Here is a 25,057-nt window from a genome sequence, read left to right as displayed (position 1 = left end):
GCTTATCAGCTTCAGGAGATTTTGGGCTGCGAAAATGGGGTTTTCTAAATATACAATCATGTCATCTGCAAACGGGGGCAATTTGATTTCTTTTCCTAACTGAATACCCTTTATTTCTTTCTCTTGCCTGATTGCCCTAGCCAGAACTTCCAACACTATGTTGACTAGGAGTGGTGATAGAGGGCATCGCTGTGTTGTGCCAGTTTTCAAAGGGAATGTTTCCAGTTTTTGCCCATTCAATATGATATTGGCTGTGGGTTTGTCATAAATAGCTCTTATTATTTTGAGATACGTTCCATCAATACCGAATTTATTGAGTGTTTTTAGCATGAAGCGCTGTTGAATTTTGTCAAAGGCCTTTTCTGCATCTATTGAGATAATCATGTGGTTTTTGTCTTTGGTTCTGTTTATATGCTGGATTACATTTATTGATTTGTGTATGTTGAACCAGCCTTGCATCCCAGGGATGAAGCCCACTTGATAATGGTGGATAAGCTTTTTGATGTGCTGCTGGATTCGGTTTGCCAGTATTTTATTGAGGATTTTTGCATCGATGTTCATCAGGGATATTGGTCTAAAATTCTCTTTTTTTGTTGTATCTCTGCCAGGCTTTGGTATCAGGATGATGTTGGCCTCATAAAATGAGTTAAGGAGGATTTCCTCTTTTTCTATTGATTGGAATAGTTTCAGAAGGAATGGTACTAACTCCTCCTTGTACCTCTGGTAGAATTTGGCTGTGAATCCATCTGTTCCTGGACTTTTTTTGGTTGGTAGGCTATTAATTATTGCCTCAATTTCAGAACCTGTTATTGGTCTATTCAGGGATTCAACTTCTTCCTGGTTTAGTCTTGGGAGAGTGTAAGTATCCAGGAAATTATCCATTTCTTCTAGATTTTCTAGTTGATTTGCGTAGAGGTGTTTATAGTATTCTCTGATGGTAGTTTGTATTTCTGTGGGGTTGGTGGTGATATCCCCTTTATCATTTTTTATTGCATCTATTTGATTCTTCTCTCTTTTCTTCTTTATTAGTCTTGCTAGCAGTCTATCAATTTTGTTGATCTTTTCAAAAAAACAGCTCCTGGATTCATTGATTTTTTTGGAGGGTTTTTTGTGTCTCTATCTCCTTCAGTTCTACTTTGATCTCAGTTATTTCTTGCCTCCTGCTAGCTTTTGAATATGCTTGCTCTTGCTTCTCTAGTTCTTTTAATTGTGATGTTAGGGTGTCAATTTTAGATCTTTCCTGCTTTCTCCTGTGGGCATTTAGTGCTATAAATTTCCCTCTACACACTGCTTTAAATGTGTCCCAGAGATTCTGGTATGTTGTATCTTTGTTCTCATTGGTTTCAAAGAACATCTTTATTTCTGCCTTTATTTCATTAGTTACACAGTAGTCATTCAGGAGCAGGTTGTTCAGTTTCCATGTAGTTGAGCGGTTTTGAGTGAGTTTCTTAGTTCTGAGTTCTAGTTTGATTGCACTGTGGTCTGAGAGACAGTTTGTTATAATTTCTGTTCTTTTACATTTGCTGAGGAGTGCTTTACTTCCAATTATGTGGTCAGTTTTGGAATAAGTGCAATGTAGTGCTGAGAAGAATGCATATTCTGTTGATTTGGGGTGGAGAGTTCTGTAGACGTTTATTAGGTCCACTTGGTGCAGACTTGAGTTTAATTCCTGGATATCCTTTTTAACTTTCTTTCTCGTTGATCTGTCTGATGTTGACAGTGGGGTGTTAAAATCTCCCATTATTATTGTATGGGAGTCTAAGTCTCTTTGTAAGTCTCTAAGGACATGCTTTATGATTCTGGGTGCTCCTGCATTGGGTGCATATATATTTAGGATAGTTAGCTCTTCCTGATGAATTGATCCCTTTACCATTTTGTAATGGCCTTCTTTGTCTCTTTTGATCTTTGATGGTATAAAGTCTGTTTTATCAGAGACTAGGATTGCAACCCCTGCTTTTTTTTGTTTGTTTGTTTTCCATTTGCTTGGTAGATCTTCCTCCATCCCTTTATTTTGAGACTATGTGTGTCTCTGCATGTGAGATGGGTCTCCTGAATACAGCAGACTGATGGGTCTTGACTCTTTATCCAATTTGCCAGTCTGTGTCTCTTAATTGGACCATTTAATCCATTTACGTTTGAGGTTATTATTGTTATGTGTGAACTTGATCCTGTCATTATGATATTAGCTGGTTATTTTGCTCATTAGTTGATGCAGTTTCTTCCTAGCATCGATGGACTTTACATTTTGGCATGTTTTTGCAATGGCTGGTACCTGTTGTTCCTTTCCATGTTTAGTGCTTCCTTCAGGATCTCTTGTAGGGAGGCCTGGTGGTGACAAAATCTCTAAGCATTTGCTTGTCTGTGAAGGATTTTATTTCTCCTTCACTTATGAAACTTAGTTTGACTGGACATGAAATTCTAGGTTGAAAATTCTTTTCTTTAAGAATGTTGAATTTTGGCCCCTACTCTCTTCTGGCTTGGAGAGTTTCTGCCAAGAGATCTGCTGTTAGTCTGATGGGCTTCCCTTTGTGGGTAACCCATCCTTTCTCTCTGGCTGCCCTTAACATTTTTTCCTTCATTTCAACTTTGGTGAATCTGACAATTGTGTGTCTTGGAGTTGTTCTTCTCAAGTAGTATCTTTGTGGTGTTCTCTGTATTTCCTGAATTTGAATGTTGGCCTGCCTTACTAGGTTGGGGAAGTTCTCCTGGATGATATCCTGCAGAGTGTTTTCCAACTTGGTTCCATTTTCCTTGTCACTTTCAGGCACACCAATCAGACGTAGATTTGGTCTTTTCACGTAATCCCATATTTCTTGGAGACTTTGTTCATTTCTTTTTACTCTTTTTTCTCTACACTTTTCTTCTCACTTCATTTCATTCATGTGATCTTCAATCGCTGATACTCTTTCTTCCAGTTGATCGAATCGATTACTGAAGCTTGTGCATTTGTCATGTAGTTCTCATGTTATGGTTTTCATCTCTATCAGTTCTTTTAAGGATTTTTTTGCATTGGTTATTCTAGTTAGCCATTCGTCAAATCTTTTTTCAAGGTTTTTAGTTTCTTTGAGCTGGTTACATACTTCCTCCTTTAGCTCTGAGAAGTTTGATCAACTGAAGCCTTCTTCTCTCAACTCGTCAAAGTCATTCTCCATCCAGCTTTGTTCCGTTGCTGGCGATGAGCTGGGTTCCTTTGGAGGGGGAGATGTGCTCTGATTTTTTCAATTTCCAGCTCTTCTGCACTGCTTTTTCCCCATCTTTGTGGTTTTATCTGCCTTTGGTCTTTGATGATGGTGACGTACTGATGGGGTTTTGATGTGGGTGTCCTTTCTGTTTGTTAGTTTTCCTTCTAACAGTCAGGACCCTCAGCTGCAGGTCTGTTAGAGTTTGCTTGAGGTCCACTCTGGACGCTGTTTGCCTGGGTATCAGCAGCAGAGGCTGCAGAAGATAGAATATTGCTGAACAGCGAGTGTTGCTGTCTGATTCTTGCTCTGGAAGCTTCATCTCAGGGGTGTACCCAGCCATGTGAGGTGTAAGGTATTGGTCTGCACCTAGTGGGGGATGTCTCCCAGTTAGGCTACTCAGGGATCAGGGACCCACTTGAGCAGACAGTCTGTCCGTTCTCAGATCTCAACCTCCATGCTGGGAGATCCACTGCTCTCTTCAAAGCTGTCAGACAGGGACATTTACCTCTGCTGAGGTTTTCTGCTGCTTTTTGTTTAGCTATGCCCTGTCCCCAGAGGTGGAGTCTACAGAGGCAGGTAGGCCTCCTTGAGCTGTGGTGGGCTCCACCCAATTCGAGCTTCCCAGTGACTTTGTTTACCTACTTAAACCTCAGCAATGGCGGGCGCCCCTCCCCCAGCCTCGCTGCCACCTTGCAGTTAGATCTCCAACTACTGTGCTAGCAATGAGGGAGGCTCCGTGGGTGTGGGACCCTCCGGACCATGTGTGGGATATAATCTCCTGGTGTACCGTTTGCTAAGACCCTTGGTAAAGCACAGTATTAGGGTGGGAGTTACCCAATTTTCCAGGTGTTGTGTGTCTCAATTTCCTTTGGCTAGGAAAAGGGACTCCCTTCCCCCTTGCACTTCCCAGGTGAGGCGATGCCTTGCCCTGCTTCAGCTCTCCCTGGTTGGTCTGCACCCGCGGACCAGCACCAACTGTCTGACATGCCCCAGTGAGATGAACCCGGTACTTCAGTTGAAAATGCAGAAATCACCCATCTTCCGTGTCGCTCACGCTGGGAGCTGGAGGCTGGAGCTATTCCTATTCGGCCATCTTGGGTGTGCCTCTAAACCATGATCTGGATAGAATTTCTTTTTCTTTTTTTCTTATTTTCTTTTTTCCTTTCATTTGCCTATGGATGTTCAATTGCTCCAGTGTCATTTGTTGAAAGGGCAATCTTTCCTCCATTGAATTGCTTTTGCACCTTTGTCAAAAGTAAGTTGTCCATGCTTGTTAAATCTACTTCTGGGCACTGTGTTCTGTTCCATTGACCTATGTGTTCATCCCTCCATACAGCTTGATTACCATAGCTACACAGTAAGTCCTTAAATTGGGTATAGTGATTTCTCCTACTTTAGTCTTCTATCTCAGAATTGTTTTACCTAGTTTGGTTCGGTTGCCTTTCCAGATCAATTTAAGACTAATTTTGTTTGTATCTGCAAAATATCTTGTTGGGATTTTGTTAAGAATTGTGTTAAACCCATATGTCAATTTGGGAAGGATGAACATTTTTACCGTCTGAGACTGTAGATTTCTTTTTTTGAGTGGTTTTAAATTACTAATTCAATTTCCTTAATAGGTATAGGGCTACTCAAATTATCTGTTTTGTATTGGGTAAGTTCTGGTATTTGTTTTTCAAGGAATTGGTTCATTGCATCTAAGATATCAAACTGCTATGTGTAAAGTTACTTGTAGTATTCTCTTACTGTCCTTTTGATGTCTACAGAGTCCATAGTGATAACCCCTGTTTCATTCTTGATGTTGGCAATCTATATCTACTCTGTTTTCCTTTGCTAGTGTTGCTAGAGTTGTCAGTTTCATTGAACAGATATCCAAAGAACCAGTTTTTTTTTCATTGATTTTTTTCTATTGATTTTCTGTTTTCAGTTTCATCAGTTTATGCTCGTGTCTTTATTATTTTCTTTTCTTCTGCATGATTTAGGTTTATTTCACATTTCTATGTTTTTGAGGTGGGAGCTTCAATTATTGATTTAAGTCATTTCCTCTTTTCTACTGCATGCATTTAATGCTATAAATTCCCCTATCAGCACTGCTTTAGCTGTTTCCCATAGATTTTTGATATGTTGTATTTTCATTTTTATTCTCTTCAATGTCTTCAGTTTTATTGTCTTTGCCACTTCATCTCTGACTCATGGCTTATTTAAAGTTGTGCTGCTAACATTACAAATAATTGGTGATTTCTTGTTCTCTTCCTGTTGTTTTGTTTGTTTGTTTGTTTACTTAGAGTCCCTTGTGATCAGAAAACACATTCTGTATTATTTCAATTATGTTAAATTTTTTAGGTTTATTCTATGACTCAGAATATGGTCTATTTTGGCACATGTTCCATGTGCCCTTGAAAATAATGTGTATGTTGTGGTTAGTGGGTAGGGGGGAATTTCCCACAAACGTCTGTTAGATCTTGTTGGTTGATGATGGTGTCAAGTTTTTATATATCCTTGCCCATTCTCTGCCTTGTTTTATCAATTGTTCAGAGGAGATGGGTGTTGAAATCACCAAATGTAATTGTGAATTTGTCTCTTTCTGCTTTTAGTTCTATAAGTTTTGTGTCACATATTTTGCAGCTCTGTTGTTTGGTGAATACACATTTAGGATAGTTATTTCTTCTTTGTGGACTGATCCTTTTATCTCTGGCCGTTTTCTTTGGTCTGAAATTGATTTTATCTGATCTTAATACAGCCATTCCTGTTTATCTTTGTTTAATGTTTTTGTGATAGATCCTTTTTTCCATCGTTTTACTTTAAACCTGCCTACATCATACTCTTTGAAGTGAATTCCTTGTAGACAGCATATATTTGTGTCATTTTAAAAATCTATTATGCCATTCTCTGTCTTTTATTTGTTGCGATGAGACCACTTATAATCATGGTATTTTAGGACTTAAGTCTGCTTTTTATTTTCTGTTTGTTCTCTCTGTTTTTAACGTCTGCTTTCTTGTTCCTGCCTTCTTGTGCACTGCTTGAATAGTTTTTAGAATTCAATTTTGATTTATCTATAGTTTTTGAGAGTGCCTCCTTGTGTGGCTTTTTAAATGGTTGATCTAGATATTGCCTTATACGTACCTAAATTATCATAACAAGAGATGTTATTAATATTTTTGTCAATTCAAGTAAAATTTTACCTCCTTTTATATCCCTTTACCCTCTTCCATTTATAGTGTAATTATTTCAAATATTTCTTTTACATACATTTACAACCACATCATCATAATTTTTTGCTTCCAATGTCAAACTTAATACAGTAAACTCAACAGGAGAAAGAAAATCTATTGCATTTACTCATATTTCTGCTTACCATGTTCTTCCTTCCTGATGTTATTTCATCACCCAGTTATTAAGCATAGTAGCCATTGGTTATTTTTGCTGATCCTCTCCCTCCTCCCAACCTTCATCCTTGGAAAGACCTCAGTGTGTGTTGTTCTTCTCTATGTGTTCATGTGTTCTCATCATTTAGCTCCAACTTATAATTAAGAACATGCAGTATTTGGTTTTCTGTTCCTGTGTTATTTGCTAAGGAAAATGGCCTCCAGCTCCTTCCATGTCCTTGTAAAGGACATGATCTCATTCTTTGTTATGACTGCATAGTATTCCATGGTGCATATGTGCCATATTTTCCTTATTCATTCTGTCATTGATGGACATTTAAGTTGAGTCCATGTCTTTGCTATTGTGAATAGTGCTGCAATGAACATACGCACGCATGTGTTTTTATAATAGAATGATCTATATTCCTTTGGGCATATACCCAGTAATGGGATGCTGGGGCTGAATGGTATTTCTGTCTTTAGGTCTTTGAGGAACTGAACAGACACTTTTCTTTTTTTTTTTTTTTTTTTTTTTTTGAGACGGAGTCTTGCTCTGTCTCCTGGGCTGGAGTGCAGTGGCCCGATCTCAGCTCACTGCAAGCCCCGCCTCCCGGGTTTACACCATTCTCCTGCCTCAGCCTCCGGAGTAGCTGGGACTACAGGTGCCCGCCACCTCTCCCGGCTAGTTTTTTTGTATTTTTAGTAGAGACGGGGTTTCGCCGCGTTAGCTAGGATGGTCTCGATCTCCTGACCTCATGATCTGCCCGTCTCGGCCTCCCAAAGTGCTGGGATTACAGGCTTGAGCCACCGTGCCCGGCCTCTGAACAGACACTTTTCAAAGGAAGACATACATGCGGTCAACAATCATATGAAAAAAAGCTCAACATCACTGATCATTAGAGAAATGCAAATCAAAAATGCAATGAGATACCATCTAACACCAGTCAGAATGGCTATTACTAAAAATTCAAAAAATAAAAGATGTTGACAAGGTTGTGGAGAAAAAGGAACACTTATACACTGTTGGTGGGAAGGATTTTCTAGAAGTGTTGCAGTACATTGGTCCAGGAACATGAAAATGCATCAGAGCCATGGTGCATCTCCTGGCTGCACTCAATCCTGATTCCACCATTTCCAGCCCATATGACCTCAAGCACATGGCCCGACCTTGCCGTGCCTCAGTTTATACTCATCTGTAATATGAAGAAAATAGGGGTGTTATGAAGATTAGGTGGGCTAATTTGTATAAGCACTTAGAATAGTATGTGACATATGATAAATGGAATATATGAGATTGCTAAATTTAAAAACACCCTAACCCAAACTCCAAATTAGAATTTCTTGGAGCAACACTTGGAAATCTGCATTTTTCTTTTAGAGATGGAGTCTCCCTGTGTTACCCAGGCTGGAGTGCAGTGGTACAACCATAGCTCACTGCAGCCTTATACTCCTGGGCTTAAGCTATCTGTCCTCCTCAGCCTCTGTCAAGCAGCTGGAACTACAGGCACTCGTTACCATACTTGGCTAATTTTAAAAAAATTATTTAGAGATAGTCTCCCCGGGTTGCCCAGATGGAAATCTGTATTTTAATCTTATGGTTACTCAGGAAGGGGAGCTGCTGTATTAGCCTACCCTGCCCCATCCCTCAGAGTAAGCCAATTATTCAAGCACTCCACAGGTGTTTTTGCTTTTGCTTTCATTGTGTTTTCCAGAGAAAGCCTTTGTGTTTCTGTGTTGTAACTCTGTCAACATTTTCCTTTCCAGACTAATAAATTTTCTCACAAGCTAGCTCAACCTTTGTTGGCTGTAAATTTACCTTTTTTTAAAATGCCTAAAATTGATGCTTTATAAGAGAAAGATCAACAAGAATTATCCACATGTCCATGGTGTGCACTCATTCATTTGTTCATTCACTCATCCAACAACTATTTAATGAATCACAGTCTTTGTGTGTGTGTGTGTGTGTGTGTGTGTGTGTGTGTGTGTGTGTGTGTCTTGGTCTTGGCCTACATGAAATCCATCTTTTAGTGGGAGAGATAGATATATAAACAGTGAGTCACAACACAGGATGGTAAGTGCTATAATTGAAAAACAAGGAAGCATTATGATAACAGAGGTATAGTGTGTATGTAGGATGGGGGGAGTTACATTCATTTCTAGAGGAGGTAAAGTCTTTAGTAGCAAATGGAAATCAACCAGGCAAATGTACCAGTAAGATACAGGGAAAAACAGACATTCCAGGCAGCCAAAGATAATCCTTTATTCAGAAAACTACTCAACCTTAACTTTTCCTGCTATGGGTTAACAGAAAAACCATACTCCATCCCTTGATTCAGCAACTGCAATGCAGGACACAAGGAGGCTGGAATCAAAGATGCAATAATAGCTGGTACTTGAGAAAACAGTAATCCTGTCTCAAAGTCCATTCATGGTACAGAAAGAAGCATGGTTCAGGTAGCTGCAGTCATACACCAAGATCATTAACATCCCAGATTTTGGAGCCAGGCAGACACTGAGTTCAGATCCTGACTCTCCCACATACTGGCTGTGTAAACTTGTACCAATGTTACAAAATACCAGAGTTTCAGTCTAGGGGCCATTGTTCAATGCCAATCACTAAGACAAAAACTATTGCTAGGGGAGAAGGCTTTATTTGGGTAATGTCAGTGAGAAAAATAAGAGACAAACCTCAAATCCTTCTCTCTCTTTCTCTCAACTAAAGATAAAGGTTTTTACACTGCGGAAGGAAAACAGGGAGGGTGAGGAAGAGTAGTTGGTCAACAGGCTGCAGGAGGTTGAATGAGGGGTCTAGTGTCTCACTGTAACCATAGGGAGGGATAAGGAAGAGGAGTTGGTCAACAGGCAGCAGGTGCACCACTTGCTGAATGCCTAAGAAATGTAAGTTTCTTAGGCTTCAGTTCTTTGGGCATCCGACTTGTTGGAAAATTTCGCCAATTTCAGTAACGCTTGTAACGTTTTGAAGTTTTAGCTCAGAGCCTGCATGTAGTTTTTTGTTGTTGTTGTTGTTAAAGAGTAGTTGTTGAACAGCGTGATAATGGTGGATCTAGGTTTGATAATGGTGGTACTAGGTATTTCTTGTTTCTTTGTTTTTTGTGTTTTTTTTTTTTTGCTTCATCTTATTTTTTGTTTATGATCAAAGTAATAAATGTAATACAAGTCCATTAACAAGTAAGAAAATACCAGATGTTTATATTGCTCCTTGGCTCTTTTACCTGGCCACAGCAGGTACTTCTACAGCACTCTCAGGACTCCACTGACACAGCTTAAAACGATTAATGTAGAAAAATGAGGCCATTGTGATCATCTCAAGAAGGCCCTGAAGTCTCTTCTGTTAATTCCTCCCTCTCTACTGCCCTATTAGGATGAGGTGGTTTGACTAAGAGCCATATGATGGGACTTATTTAGGAGGTAATCATCCTTCTATGCCAGTGTCTGATCCTGGTTCATGGATGAGGAGTTTCTAGGGATTGGGCAGAATGTGAAGACACTGCCTGACCTGTCTTCATCAACCCTTCAAAGCAAGGCAAATCTTTCCCTACCTGGTCCTGAAGGATGCATAAGCCCTTTTTAGAGCTTCTAAAACACCAGCAGTTTATGAACTGTGGTCTTGGAGGCTACTGATTGCCATCATTTGTTGCTCTTCACATCTGCTCTGTTCATATGTATGCCACACAACATGCAAAATATTAGGTTGTGTCAGAGTAGCAAAATCCTCTCAATGAACTGATACTCAACTGTCCATTGAATGCCTACCATGTTCCATTTTCTTAATGAATAAGTGGTACTGGATGGGAGTTAACCAAAGGCAATAAACGTTTCGGGAAAATAACATGTAAATATCATAGAGGAAGTGTAGCATGAAGGTCAGGGTTGAGGACTAGAAACAGGGCATTTGGTTCCATTTCTAGCTCAGCTGCTCACTACCTCCATGTGGGTCATTTTCCTGATCTATAAGCAGAAACCATATTATTACCAAACATAATAGTATATAGTTCACAAGGATCTTGTAAAGATCAAATGAAGCTCATTTTTACTTCACATTTGATTTTTATAAGCTCTATTTGGGAATTCCTTGACACAAGAGATCCCAGACAGTGATGCACTAGCTTCCTGTACAAGGGTTTTAGCAACAGGGACACTAATGGGTTCCTGAGTCTTGAGCTCAGGGAGCAGAGAAAAAAAGGCAAGAAATTACAGAAAGTCGGAGGAAAACACCTTGGAGTCTATTAAGTAGTTCCCACATATCGCAATGAAATAGATATTTGGAAAAACAAGAAATCAATGTGCTGACTGAATCACTCAATAGGTTCACTCACTTATTAGTGCATGGCTTTGGCTCTTGGCATTTGGTAGAGAATGGATTTTTATTGCTTAATTCCCTGTAAGTGAAGGGCTAGTGAATTGTAAAATCCTGTTGCTTAATATGTAACATTAAGTATTGAACTAGCAAAAGAAAAAAAATCAATTTCAGGTTTGGTTGCTTTTCTCCGGGAATTGAGAGTAAAGCACCATTATTGCTCTTCTCTTTAATCCATAAAACACCATGTGCGAGACTCCTTAGCAAACATGTTTGCAATCTGAGAGCACAATCCCCATGCAAAGCCTTACATTCTTCATGCAATGAAGATCCTCAGATCCTACATGGACTCACTCAAGACCTAGTCCAGTGGCTGCTGTGGGTGAATGAGAGTCCTGGAGAAGATCCGTTCCTCAGTGCGGACATGCAAAGAATCCACAACTTTGGAGTGGCTCCAGCTTCTCAGGACTTTTCTTTGTGCATTATACCCTTGCCTTCCCCAATCCCATGTTAACTGCATGCTCAACCACCTCCTCAGGCACAAGACCCTTACCTACACCTGCAGTAGTCTCTACAATTAGTTTTTCTTCCATAGACCTTGTGTTGGTTATATTAGGAATGAGTCAGACTCCTGCCTGCCCACGAATCTGCAAAATATATTATCAAAGTAATAAATGTAATACAAGTTCATTAACAGGTTAAAAAAACACCAACTGTTTATGTTGCTCTTTGGTCCTTTCACCTGGTCACGGCAGGTTTTTGCCTTCTGTAGCAACCCAGTTCACTCATCTTGGTTTCTTATTCAGCAATCCATGTTGGGAAAAGGCAGAAATTATTATTTTATGATACCTTATTTTCAATTATTTAAATTGTTATAAACTCTACAATTAATCACTACTTTACTATTGACTTTTCAAAGAAAATATACAGCAATGGTTTGGGAGCGAAAGAAAATATACCAAAGGCTAAATTTAATCAGAACGTTGTGTGCTCTGGACCATGAATTCCCTCAACCCAAGGGTTCTTTCTCTTCTACTATGAATAGCTCAATTTTCCCCTCTTCCTGAAGTATCTCTTCTATAAGTACACTGATTAAGTCCATTACTGAGACATTTTATTACCCTAGGTCTCTTTTTAAAATTATGCGTACAATTACTAAGTTAGCACAACGGTATTCCTGCTTGTGCTAGTCTGTTCTATTGAATCTGTCTCTTTCTTCCTTCTCCAAAAATTATTTAGGTTCTGAATACTAGGCACTGTGTTTGAAAGACGAGCCAGAATGTAATTTTTTATTTTGAGAGATTCACAACAAGTGGAACAGATGGACAGAATATTAGGGAATTGGAATATAGCATGGTAAGCACCATAGGATTGGAACCCAGAAAAGGAGTCTTCAACTCTACCCTAGGATGAGCAGAGAAAGAAGGCTTTCCTGAGGAGGTGAAATGTGAGGTGGATCTTGACAGATGAAGAGGAGGAGAAAATGAATTCCAGGCTGAGAGGAAGTTCTTAAGGAACATTAGACACATTCAAGAGATTGCGAGTAGGTTTTCATAATACATGATCTAGAAATCGACAGACAGGAGACAAGGCAAGTGGGTAGAGCCCTGCTCAGGAAGGGGCTCATTCTCGACAGTGAGGTTGTTCTTGATCCTGCCAGTGTTAGGGGAATTTTGTAGGTTCCTAAGCTGGGAATAAACATGTTTTGATTTGCTTTTAAGAAAGTTCTCTCTGGCAGTGATGATTAGATTGGGGAGAGGCTGGAAGAGGTGGACAAGGCAATAATTAAGGTTCATTTGAACCAGGATATAGCAGTAGGTATAGAGGGAAGGGATGGATTTGAGGCGAATTTAGGAGGGAGAGCATCCTCTGGTTGTGTAGACACTGCCCTATTTTTGGCTGTCCTCACTCTGCACGTAAATTGCCGCATCAGCCTCCCTGGGTGTCTCTCTGCTTCCCTTCCCCTCGAATCTGTCTTCTGCCAGTAAGGCCATGGTAAGAATCAGTATGGATCCAGCTGTTCAAATGCTTTAAAAAACGTACTCCCTATTAACCACAGCAGTGGTTCTTAAGGAGGTGAATGGGGGATTGTGTCCCCAAGGTTACATTTCACAGTGTCTGGAGATATTTTTGGTTCTTACAACTGGCTGGGAAGGTGAGGGGAGAGGGTTGCTACTGGCATCTAATGGAGATGCTGCTAAACATCCTATCATGCATAGACCCAAAACGTCAACGAGGCTGAGTCTGAGATACCCTGAGATACCGTATAAAAACCCAAGCTTCTCAGTATGCCATGATACAGTCCCAAATTACTTTTTTTTCTCTCCAGTCTCATTTAATTTTAAGACACTTTTTTTTCATATCTTTGTGCCTTTGCACGTGCTGTTTGCTTTTCTTGGAATGACTTACTTCTCTACCTGAGGAATGTTTTCTGTCCTTGCAAGCTCTGTTTCAAATAGCCTCCTACATTAGGCCATTCTCATATTGCTATAAAGAAATACCTGGAATAGAAAAAGGGGAGAAGCCCTATAAAGGAATAGCCTAGAATTCTTTGTCTCCTCCCTCTCCTCTGTCAAGATCCATCTCACATTTCACCTCCTCAGGAAAGTCTTCTTTCTCTGCCCATCCTAGGGCAGAGTTATAGATTTCTTTTCTGGATTCCAATCCGATGGTGCTCGTGACACTATATTCCAATGTGCTAATATTCTGTCTATCTGTTCCACTTGTGAATCTCTCAAAATCACAAATTGCATTCTGGCTCATATTTCAAACTCAGTGCCTAGCACACAGAACTTAAATAATTTTTGGAGAAGGAAGTGAAGGAAGAAAGAGACAGATTCAATAGGATGGACTAGCATGAGCAGAAATATGAATATACTAAATTAGTTAGCCTTAGACTGGGTGATTTATAAAGAGAAGAGGTTTAATTGGTTCACGGTTCTGAGGCTGTACAGGAGCATGATGTTGGCATCTGCTCGGCTTCTGGGGATGCCTTGGGAAATTTATAATCATGGAGAAAGTTAAAGGGGGAGAAGGCATGTCACATGGCCAGAGCAGGAGCAAGAGAGCTAGAAGGGGGCTGCTACAGATTTAAAAGACCAAATCTCAGGAGAACTCACTATCATGAGGACAGTAGCAAGAGGATGGTGCTAAATCATCATGGAAATCCACCCCCATGATCCAATCACCTCCCATCGGGCCCCATCCCCAACACTGGGAATTACATTTCAACTTGAGATTTGGGCAGGGACAATATCCAAACTAACTCTCTTGTTGGGTCTTTCCTGTTTTACCCAGGCAGTGTTCATATCTACCTCCCTAAACTCTTTGGAATTGACCTATCATCAGGTTTCTCTTCTCTATTTCCTATTTTTTTAATTATATTTTTCAGATGACAAAAAATACTTTGCTTGAAATAATACAAAATAGAAAGCTCTGTATATAAAAAACCATGATTACCCTGGTAACCTACCCACCTTTTCTCCTTCTTACCTTCACTTCTAAAATGAACAATCTAGGATGTTTATAATTTTTCTTCTAAGTTATATAACCATACATTGGCCTATGTACCTGTACTCACACACAGGGTTTTCTTTACTGCTCATTTACGCATTACTATGCAACATGGCCTTTGTGCTTGACAGTCTATCATGGTTTCTCTATAAGTCAATAGATACAAATCTAGTCCTTTTTCTAATTTATTTATAGATACGTATGCATATTTCCATTGTGATCTAATGAGTATATATTTTGTTTTTCTCCGCATAGAAAGAAGGAATATATTATTCATATATAGAAGTTCCTGGCATGGAGCTTCTGAAACTCTTGTAATTTCCTGAGTAATAGGTGTGAAAGGATCATTTTTGGTTACTCATAATGAGCTCCTTTCTCAATAAACCCAAGTTTATGCTAATGAATTGGCTTATGGAGAATGGGGGCTGGTCACCAGGAGAACCAACCATGTGATCAGAGGGTTTGAACTTTCAGCCCCCTCCCTTGACTTCTGAGGGGAGGGAGGCTGGAGATTGAGTTCAATCACCAGTGGCCAATGGTTTAATAAATCATGCCTATGTAATGGAACCTGTGCAAAAACCCTAAACTACAGAGTTAAGGAGCTTTCAGATTGGTAAACACATTCCCATGCCACGAGGGTGGCATACATATAACTCCAGGGAGACAGAAGCTTCTGAGCTTGGGACCCTTCCAGACCTTGCCCTGTGTACCTCTTCATCTGGCTTCATTTGTATTCTGTATAATAATTTTAATAATAAACTGCTAATAGTAAACTGTTTTCCCTGGGTTCTGTGAGGTGTTATAGCAAATTATCAAGCCCGAGAAGAGGGTCATAGAAACCCACAATTTGTAGCCAAGTCAGACAGACATGTGGATATCCTAGGGACTACTTGAAATTGGTATCTGAGGTCGGGGGCAGCCTTGTGAGATTGAGCCTTTAATTTGCAGGGTCTGTGCTAGCTCAGGTAATTGGTGTCAAATTGAATTTAATTGTAGGACACCCGGTTGGTGTCTGCAGAGAATTAAATTGCTTGGTGTAGAAAACCCACACATTTAGTGTCAGAAGTGTTTTGAGTAGATGAAGAAGACTTTTATTTTACTATAATAAACAAATAAGGGATCATATCATAGGTGGTGAGTTTTATTTTTCTATTACAGTGTTTTTCTTGCCCCACTTCCAAATCCAATAGCCAATTAACTGTGCTAACAAAACAGTTGTAAGTTCTTCTCTGTTTTTCTTCATTTTCATGTAACTATTTGCAAATTTATGCATACCCATGCATACCCACACATTTTTGTCATTGTTAGCTTCACAAAAATGGTATATCAAATATATTTCTTTACCTTTCTTTTCTTATTCAACAATACCTCATAGAAATCCTTCTAACGGTTACAGCTATAATTCATTCTTTAAAGTGGTTTCAAACTATTCCGTTACATGGATTTTTCAAGCCTGTCTTTGTCATCGGCATTTATTTTTGCTACTACAAGCAATGCTGCAATGAACATCCTGGTATATGTCTCCTACTATATTGATGCTTTTATTACTATGAGTTGGATTCCCAGAAGTGGAATTGCTGGGTTGAACAGCATGTGTACTTTTAATTTTAAGAGCTATTGCCATTTTACTTCCAAAAAGACTATAAAAATTTATACTTTCTCCAGTAACTTTTGAGACAACATTTTTTCCATTATGCCGAGCAGGAATAAGTTTTATAATTTTCAATTTTCTCCAAACTCTTGAAATTAAAGTCATATTTTGTCACTGCATTTTTTTTCTATTTTTGATGTTAAAATTTTTGTGGATACATAATAGGTACATATTTGTGAGGTACAAGAGCTGTTTTGATACAAGCATGCAATGTGAAATAATCACATCATAAAGAATAGGATATCAATTCCCTCAAATATTTATATTTTGTATTACAAACAATCCAATTACACCATTGTAGTTATTTTAAAATGCACAATTAAGTTATTTTTGACTGTAGTCACCCTGTTATGCAATCACTATTTTATTCATTCTTTCTATTATTTGTGTGGCCATTAACCATCCCGCCTACCTCCAAACCTCCCACTACTCTTCCCAGCCTCCTTCTCCTCTCTATGTCCAGGCAATTGTTTTAAATTTTAGATCCAATAAATAATTAAAAACATGTGATGCTTGTTTTTTTTTTATGCCTGGCTTATTGATCTCCAGTTCCATTTATGTTGTTGCAAATGACAGGATTCCCTTCTGTTTTATGACTGAATAGTACTCCATTGCATATACATACCACATTTTCCTTACCCATTTATCTGATGATGGACGTGTAGGTTGCTTCCAAATCATAGATTATCGTAAACAGTGCTGCAGCAAACAAGAAAGTGCAGATATCTCTTTAATATACTGATTTTCTTTCTTTGGGGTCTATACCTAGCAGTGGGATTGCTGGATCATATGGTAGCTCTATTTTCAGTTTTCTGAGGAAACTCCAAACTATTCTCCGTAGTGGTTGTACTAATTTACATTCCCACCAACAGTGTACAAGAGTACCCTTTTCTCCACATCTTTGCCAGCATTTGTTATTTCTGTCCTTTGGATAAGCCATTTAAACTCATTATAGTTTTGATTTGCATTTCCCTGATGATCAGCGATGTTGATAATCAGATATGCCTGTTTGCCATTTGTATGTCTTCTTTTGAAAAATGTCTATTCCAATGTTTTGCCCATTTTTTATTGGATTATTGGATTTTTTTTCCTATAGAGCTGTTTGAGTTCCTCATATATTCAAGTTATTAATCCCTAGTCAGAAAGGTAATTTGTAAATATTTTCTCCCCTTCTGGGGGTTGTCTTTTCACTGTGTTGATTGTTTTCTTTTCTGTGCAGAAGCTTTCTAACTTGATGTGATCCAATTTGTTCATTTTTGCTTTGGTTGCCTGTGCTTGTGGGGTATTGTTCAAAAATCTTTTGCTCAGACCAATGTCCTGGATATTTTCCCCAGTGTTTTCTTGTAGTAGTTTCATAGTTTGAGGTCTTAGCTTTAAGTCTTTAATCCATTTTGATTTTATTTTTGTATATGATGAAAGACAGGGATATGGATATCCAGTTTCCTCAGCACCATTTATTGAAGAGACTGTCCTTGCCCCTGTGTGTGTTTTTGGCACCTGTGTTAAAAATGAGTTCACTGTTGGTGTGTGGATTTATTTCTTGGTTCTCTATTCTGTTCCATTGGTCTATGTGCCTGTTTTCATGCCAGTACCATGCTGTTTTGGTAACTACAGCTCTGCAGTATAATTTGAAGTCAGGTAATGTGATTCTTCCAGTTTTGTTTTTTTTGCTCAGGATAGCTTTGGCTATTCTGGGTCTTTTGTGGTTTCATAAAAATTTTAGAATTTTTTTAAATTTCTGTGAAGAATGTCATTGATACTTTGATAGAGATTACACTGAATCTGTAGATTGCTTTGGGGAGTATAGACATTTTAACAATACCAGTTATTCTATTACACAAACATTGAATTTTTTTCCATTTTTTTGGTGTCCTCTTCAGTTTCATCAGTGTTTTGTCATTTTCGTTATAGAATTTTTTTTCTTTGGTTAATTCCTATGTTTTCAATTTTATTTTTGGCTTTTGTAAATGGAATTACTTTTTCACTTATTTTTTAGATTGTTCACAGTTGGCATATATGCTACTAATTTTTTGTGTGTTGATTTTGTATCCTGCAACTTTACTAAATTTATCAGTTCTAATAGTTTATTTTTTGGAGTCTGTGGGTTTTTCCAAATATAAGATCATGTCATCTGAAAACAAGAATAATTTCACCTTTCCTTTCCAATGTGGATGCCCTTTATTTCTTTCTGTTCTCTGATTGCCCTAGCTAGCACTTACAGTACTATGTTGAATAACAGTGGTGGAAGTGGGCATCCTTGTTGTGTTCTAGATCTTAGAGGAAAGGCTTTTGGATTCCCCCATTTGGTATAATACTAGCTGTGGGTATGTCATATATGGCTTTTATTATATTGGGCTATGTTCCTTCCATAACCTTTTTAGGGTTTTGATCATGAAGGGATGTTGAATTTTATCAAATGCCTTTTTGGCATCAATTGAAATGATGATATGAATTTTATCCTTCATTCTGTTGCTATGATGTATCACATTGATTGATTTGCATATGTTGAACCATCCTTGCATCCCAGAAATAAATCCCACTTGGTTATGATGAATGACATTCCTAATGTATTGTTGAATTTGGTTTGCTAGTATTTCATTGAGGATTTTTGTGCCAATATTCATGAAGGATATTGGTCTGCAGTTTTCTGTTTTTGATGTGTGTTTAGTTTTGGTATCAGGATAATACTAGCTGTGTAGAATTAATTTGAAACTATTTCCTTCTCCTCTATTGTTTCAGAATAGGTTGAGTAGGATTGGTATTAGTTCTTCTTTAAATGTGTGGTAGAATTCAGCAGTGAAGACTTAGGATCCTGGACTTTTCTTTATTGGGACACTTTTTATTATGGCTTCAATCTTGTTATCAGTCTGTTCACGTTTTTTATTTCTTCGTGGTTCAATCTTTGTAGCTTGTATGTGTCTAGAAATTTGTTCATTTCTTCTAGATTGCCCAATTTATTGGTATATAGTTGCTCATGGTAGCCACTAATGACCCTTTGAATTTCTGCAGTATCAGCTGTAATGTCTCCTTTGTCATTTCCAATTTTATTTATTTGTACCCTCTCTTTTTCTGTTAGTTAGAATGCCTAAAGGTTTTCCAATTTTGTTTAACTTCTTAAAAAGACAACTTTTGTTTCATTGATCTTCTGTACTTTTTTGTTTTAAATTCATTTATTTCTGCTCTTATCTTTATTATTTTTTTCTACTAATTTTGCATTTGGTTTGCTGTCTCTTTTCTAGTTTTTTAAAATGCACTGTTAGATTGTTTATTTGAAGGTTTTTTCTCTTTTTTGACATAGACCCTTATAGCTATAATCTTCCCTCTTAGTACTGCTTTTACTGTATCCCATAGGTTTCGATATGTTCTGTTTTCATTACGACTTCTTTCAAGAAATTTTTCAATTTCTTTCTTAATTTCTTCATTGACCCACCGGTCATTCAGGAGCATATTGTTTAAGTTCCATGTATTTGTAGAGTTTTCTAAATTCCTCTTGTTATTAATTTCAAGTTTTGTTACACTGTGGTCAGAGAAGATGCTTGATATTATTTCAATTATTTTGAATGTTTTAAAACTTATTTTGTGACCTAACATATAGTCTATCCTTGAGAATGATCCATGTACTGAGGAAAAGAATATGTATTCTGCAACTCTTGGATAAAATGTTCTGTAAATATCTATTGGATCCATTTGGTCTATATTTCTGATAACACCTGCAGTTTTTTTGTCTGGAAGATCTGTTCAATGCTGTAAGTGGGATGTGGAAATCTCCAGCTATTATTGTATTGGGACCTGTATCTCTTTGTAGCTCAAATAATATTTCCTTTATATATCTGAGTGCTCCAGTGTGGGTACATATATATTTAAAATTGTTATATACTTTTCTGAATTGACCCCCTTATGATTATATAGTGATCTTCTTGGTCTCTTCTTATAGTTTTTGTCTTGAAATCTATTGTGTCTGATATAACAACTCCTGTCTGTTCTTTTTTGGTTTCTGTTGGCATGGAATATTTTTCTCCACCCCTTTATTTTTAGTCTATGTATTCCTTTATAGGTGAAGTGTGTTTCTTATAGACAACAGATTAATGGGTTTTGTATTTTCATCCATTCAGCCACTCTATGTGTTTTTATGGGATAGTTTAGTCTATTTACATTCAATGTTATTATTCATAGGTATGGACTTACTCCTGCCATTTTGTTGTTTGTTATCTGGTTATTTTCTGGTGTTCTCTTTCTTTCTTTCCTTCCTGTCTTCCTTTAGTGAAGGTGATTTTCTCTGGTGATATGATTTACTTTCTTGCTTTTTATTTTTTGAGTATTCATTGTATGTTTTTTTTTTTTTTTGACTTGAGGTTACCATTAGGCTGGCAAATACTATCTTATAAAACATTGTTTTAACCTAATATGAACTTAACACTGTTTGCAAAAACAAAGCAACAAAAAGAAAACTAATAAAAATTCTAAATTAACTTTATCCTCCTGCTTTTTAACTTCGTTGTTTCTATTTATATCTTATTGTACTATCTGTGCCTTGAAAAGTTGTTGTAGTTATTATTTTTGATTGGTTTATCATTTAGTCTTTCTACTTAGGATAAGAGTAGCTTACACACCACAGTTACAGTGTCGCAATATTCTATGTTTTCTGTGTACATACTATTACCAGTGACCTTCATGTGATTACTTATTGCTCATTAACATCCTTTTCTTTCTGATTGAAGTACTCCCTTTAGCATTTCTTGTAGGACAGGTCTGGTGTTGATAAATCCCTCAGGTTTTGTTTTGTCTGGGAATGTCTTTATTTCTCCAGGATATTTTTCTCCAGGATATTTTTGCCACATATACTATTCTAGGGTAAAAGTTTTTCTTTTTTTTTTCTTCAGCACTTTAAATATGTCATGCCACACTCTCCTGGCCTGTAAGGTATCCACTGAAAAGTCTGCTGTGGTCAGACATATTAAAGCTCCATTTGATGTTATTTGTTTCTTTTCTCTTGTTGCTTTTTAGCATCTTTTCTTTATATTTGATATCTGGAAATTTGATTACTAAATGCCTTAAGATAGTCCTCTTTGGGTTAAATCTTCTTGCTTTTCTATAACTTTCTTTTATTTGGATATTGATACCTTTCTCTAAGTTTGAGATGTTCTCTGTTATTATCCTTTTGAATAAACTTTCTACCTCTATCTCTTTCTCTACCTCCTCTTTAAGGAAAATTGCTCTTAGATTTGCCCTTTCGAGTTTGTTTTCTAGATCCAGTAGGTGTGCTCTGTTGTTGTTTTTTTTTTTCTTTTTTCTTTTGTCTCCTCTGAATGTGTATTTTTAAATAGCCTCTCTTTAAGCTCACTAACTCTTCTGCTTGATCAGTTCTGCTATTAAAAGACTCAAATGCATTCTTCAGTATGCCAATTGCATCTTTCAACTCCAGAATTTTGCTTGATTCTTTTTAATTATTTCAATCTCTGTTAAATTTATCTTATACAATTCTGAATTCCTTCTGTGTTATCTTTAATTTCTTTGAGTTTCCCCAACACAGCTATTTTGAATTCTCTGTCTGAAAGGTCACATATGTCTGTTTCTCCAGGATTGGTCCGTGGTGGCTTATTTAGTTCATGTGAGAAGTTATGTTTTCCTGGATGGTGTTGCTGCTAGTAGATGTTCTTTGCTGTCTGGGCATTGATGAGTTTGATATTTATTATAGTCTTCACTATCTGAGCTTGTTTGTGCCTGTCCTTCTTGGGAAGGTTTTCCAGGTATTTGAAAGGCCTTGGGTGTTGTGATCTAAGCTGTAACTGTTTTATGAGCACACCCAACCCCAATAATGCTGTGGTTTTTGCAGGTTCTTAGAGGTACCACCTTGATGGTCTTGGACAAGATCTGGGATAATTCTCTGAATTACCAGGCCGAGCCTCTTGTTCTCTTCCCTTACTTTCTCCCAAACAAACGAAGTCTCTCTCTCTGTTCTGAGCCACCTAAAACCGGGGATGGAGTGACACAAGCACCCCTGTGGCCACCACCACTATGACTGTGCTGGGTCAGACCTGAAGCCAGCGCAGCACTAGGTCTCACCCAAGTCCTGCTATAACCACTCCCTGGCAACTACCTATGTTTGCTCAAGGCCCTGGGTCTCTATAATCAGCAGGTGGCAAAGCCAGACAGGCATGCATCCTTCCCTTCAGAGTGGCAAGTTCCCTCAGGCCCCAGGTAGTCCAGAGGTGCCACCCAGGAGTCAGGGACTAGAGTCAAAATCCTTAGAAGTCTACCTGGTATTCTATTATACTGCAGCTGAGCTGGCACTTAACACACAAGATGCAATTGTTCCCACTCTTCCCTTCCCTTTCCAAAGGCAGAGGAGCCTAACCCATAGCCACTGCCACCACAAGCCTGGGGAGTTCTGCCAGACTACTGTTGATATTCCCTTAAGGTCTAAGGGCTCCTAAGACAACTTGTGAAGAATGCTACCTGGCTGGGACCCACCCTTCAAGGCAGTGGGCTCCCTTCTGGCCCAGGGTAGGTTCAGAGATGCCATCTAAGTCAAGTCCTATAATCAGGCACTCCAGAAGCCTGCTTGGTGCTCTACCCCACTGTGACCATGCTTGTGCGTGAGAGTAAAGACCAAGTTCCCTTACTTTTCCCTCTGTTTTTCTCAAGTGGAAGGATTTTTGCCCAAAAGCCACAACTGCTAGCAATGTGCTGAATCACCTGAAGCCAGCAAGTCTCAGAGACTCACCCAAGGCCCTCGATGTAGTACCTGGGTGTTGCTGCTGGTTTTTCAGGGACCAAGGGCTCTTCAGTTAGCAGGTGATAAATGCTGCCAGGACTGGGGCCTTCCCTTCAAGGCAGTGGGTTTTCTTCTGAGTGTATCCAGAAATGTTGTCTAGGAGCTAGGGCATAGAACAGGGGCCTCACAACTCTGACCAGTGCCCTATCCTGCCATGGCTGAGTTGGTATCTAAGATGCAAAACAAAGTCTTTCCCCCACTCTTCCCTCTCCTCTTCTCATGTGGAAGGAAGGGGTCTGTTTTGGAGCTGCAAGCTATGCAGCCTGGGGTTAGGGGAGGGGTGATGCCAGCACTCCCTTAACCACCCCAGCTGCTGTCTCAGTAGGTTGCATGCTCTCCCACTCCACTTTCTTTGAGCCCAGTTCAGCCCTAGGACTCACCTTAGAGTTACAGTCCTTATGACCTAGACTGCCTTTCCGGTTTGCTTAGAGACACAGAGTACCGTAGCCTGCAGTGGTGAGGTTTGCAGGAACTGATATTTTAATCCCTGAGATGGGTGATTCCTCCCTGGCTAGGGCTGGTTTAAATGCTCCCTCCATGGGCAGGCCTCAGTTGAGTCTGGTCCAGTTCTCCTTTCTGCTCTAACAGGACAGCACTGAGTTAAGTGCCTTACAATTGTTGTGTTCTCCTTGCCCCAGCACCCAGAGATGCTCTCTGCACCATGCTGTTGCTGCCGGTGGGTGAAAGGTGGTGTCTGTGATTCAGGACTGTTTTTTCTATCTCCTCAGTGCCTCTTTCAGCCATACATAGTTAAAACAAGGTATGATGAGGGCTTGCCTGATTTGGGATTCTTATGAAGGTGATTTTTCTTTGTAGATAGTTGTTAAATTGGGGTCATTATTGGGGGGACAATTGGTGGAGTCATCTATTCTGCCATCTTGCTCCTCCTCCAATTGCTGCATTAGTTTTAATTTTCCTGACTATGAATGGTTTTTACCTACCATTATATGAAAGAATAAACTTTATATTCACACAAAGGGTTGCACACAAGTATTTTTAACATTATTCAAAATAACCAAAAATTGGAAATAGCCTAAATGTGCATCAACGGGAAGGAAACTATACATATATTGAGGCTATATATATATTTAGGATAATGAAGTGTATTAATCAGGACAGCATACCCAGAGGCTACAGAAGAATATGTAGGCAATTTGATGGAATATAATTTTATGTTTGTATGCCCAAACATATTTTAAACAAAATCAAAATATAAGTGTTAGACTTGGGGGAACATTTATATTTATAATGTAGATAATATGCAATGGTTAAAAATCAGTAATAGCCAACGAACTCTTACAAATTGACAATAAGGAGGCCAATGACTCAGTAGAAAAATGAACAGTGCTTATCAAATGACAGAAGAATAAATCTCAGTGGCCAGGGAGATTACAATTAATTACAAAATTTCTACATAATTATTGTGAAAAAATGAAATCAACAAGCATTACAGGAATATTTAAGGTGAAAAATTAATCACCTGCTGTGTGAGAGGGTCCTGGCAGAAGCAGGTGACACACTCAAGGGACACGCTTTAAACAGAAAGCTAAGTAAAGGTGCAATATGCAGAGATGTTGGCACCAAGAAGGGAATCAACAGAGGATAGTGGTGTATTAAGGACCAGCAGCAGCTGGAAGTTGGTGTCACCCACGTTGATAATGGCCATGAGAAAGGAGGTAAGTTTTTAGACCAACAATTGGATCCACAGCTGATAGAACCTATGAGCACAGATGAATGCAGGATAGACCAGAATCATAGAAAAACAGGCAGAAGGCTGGATGTGGTGGTGCATGCCCGTAATCCCCGTACTTTGGGAGGCAGGGGCAGGTGGATCACCTGAGGTCAGGAGTTCGAGACCAGCCTGGTCAACATGGTGAAACCTCATCTCTACTAAAAATACAAAAATTAGCCCGGAGTGGTGGTGGGTGCCTGTAATCTCAGCTACTCAGGAGGTTGAGGTGGGAGGTTCACTTGAACCTGGGAGATGGAGGTTGCAGCAAGCCAAGATCACACCACTGTACTCCAGCCTGGGCCACAGAGCAAGATTTAAAAAAAAAAAAGAAAAAGAAAAAGAAAGAAAGAAGAGGGAGGGGGGAGGGATTGCATTGGGGAGTTATACCTGATATAAATGATGAATTGATGGGTGCTGACGAGTTGATGGGTGCAGCACACCAACATGGCACAGGTATACATATGTAACAAACCTGCACGTTATGCATATGTACCCTAGAACTTAAAGTATAATAAAAAAAA

Source organism: Piliocolobus tephrosceles, chromosome 17 (assembly GCF_002776525.5).
Source record: "Piliocolobus tephrosceles isolate RC106 chromosome 17, ASM277652v3, whole genome shotgun sequence".
NCBI lineage: Eukaryota > Metazoa > Chordata > Mammalia > Primates > Cercopithecidae > Piliocolobus > Piliocolobus tephrosceles.
Note: the sequence above shows the minus strand (reverse complement) of the source record.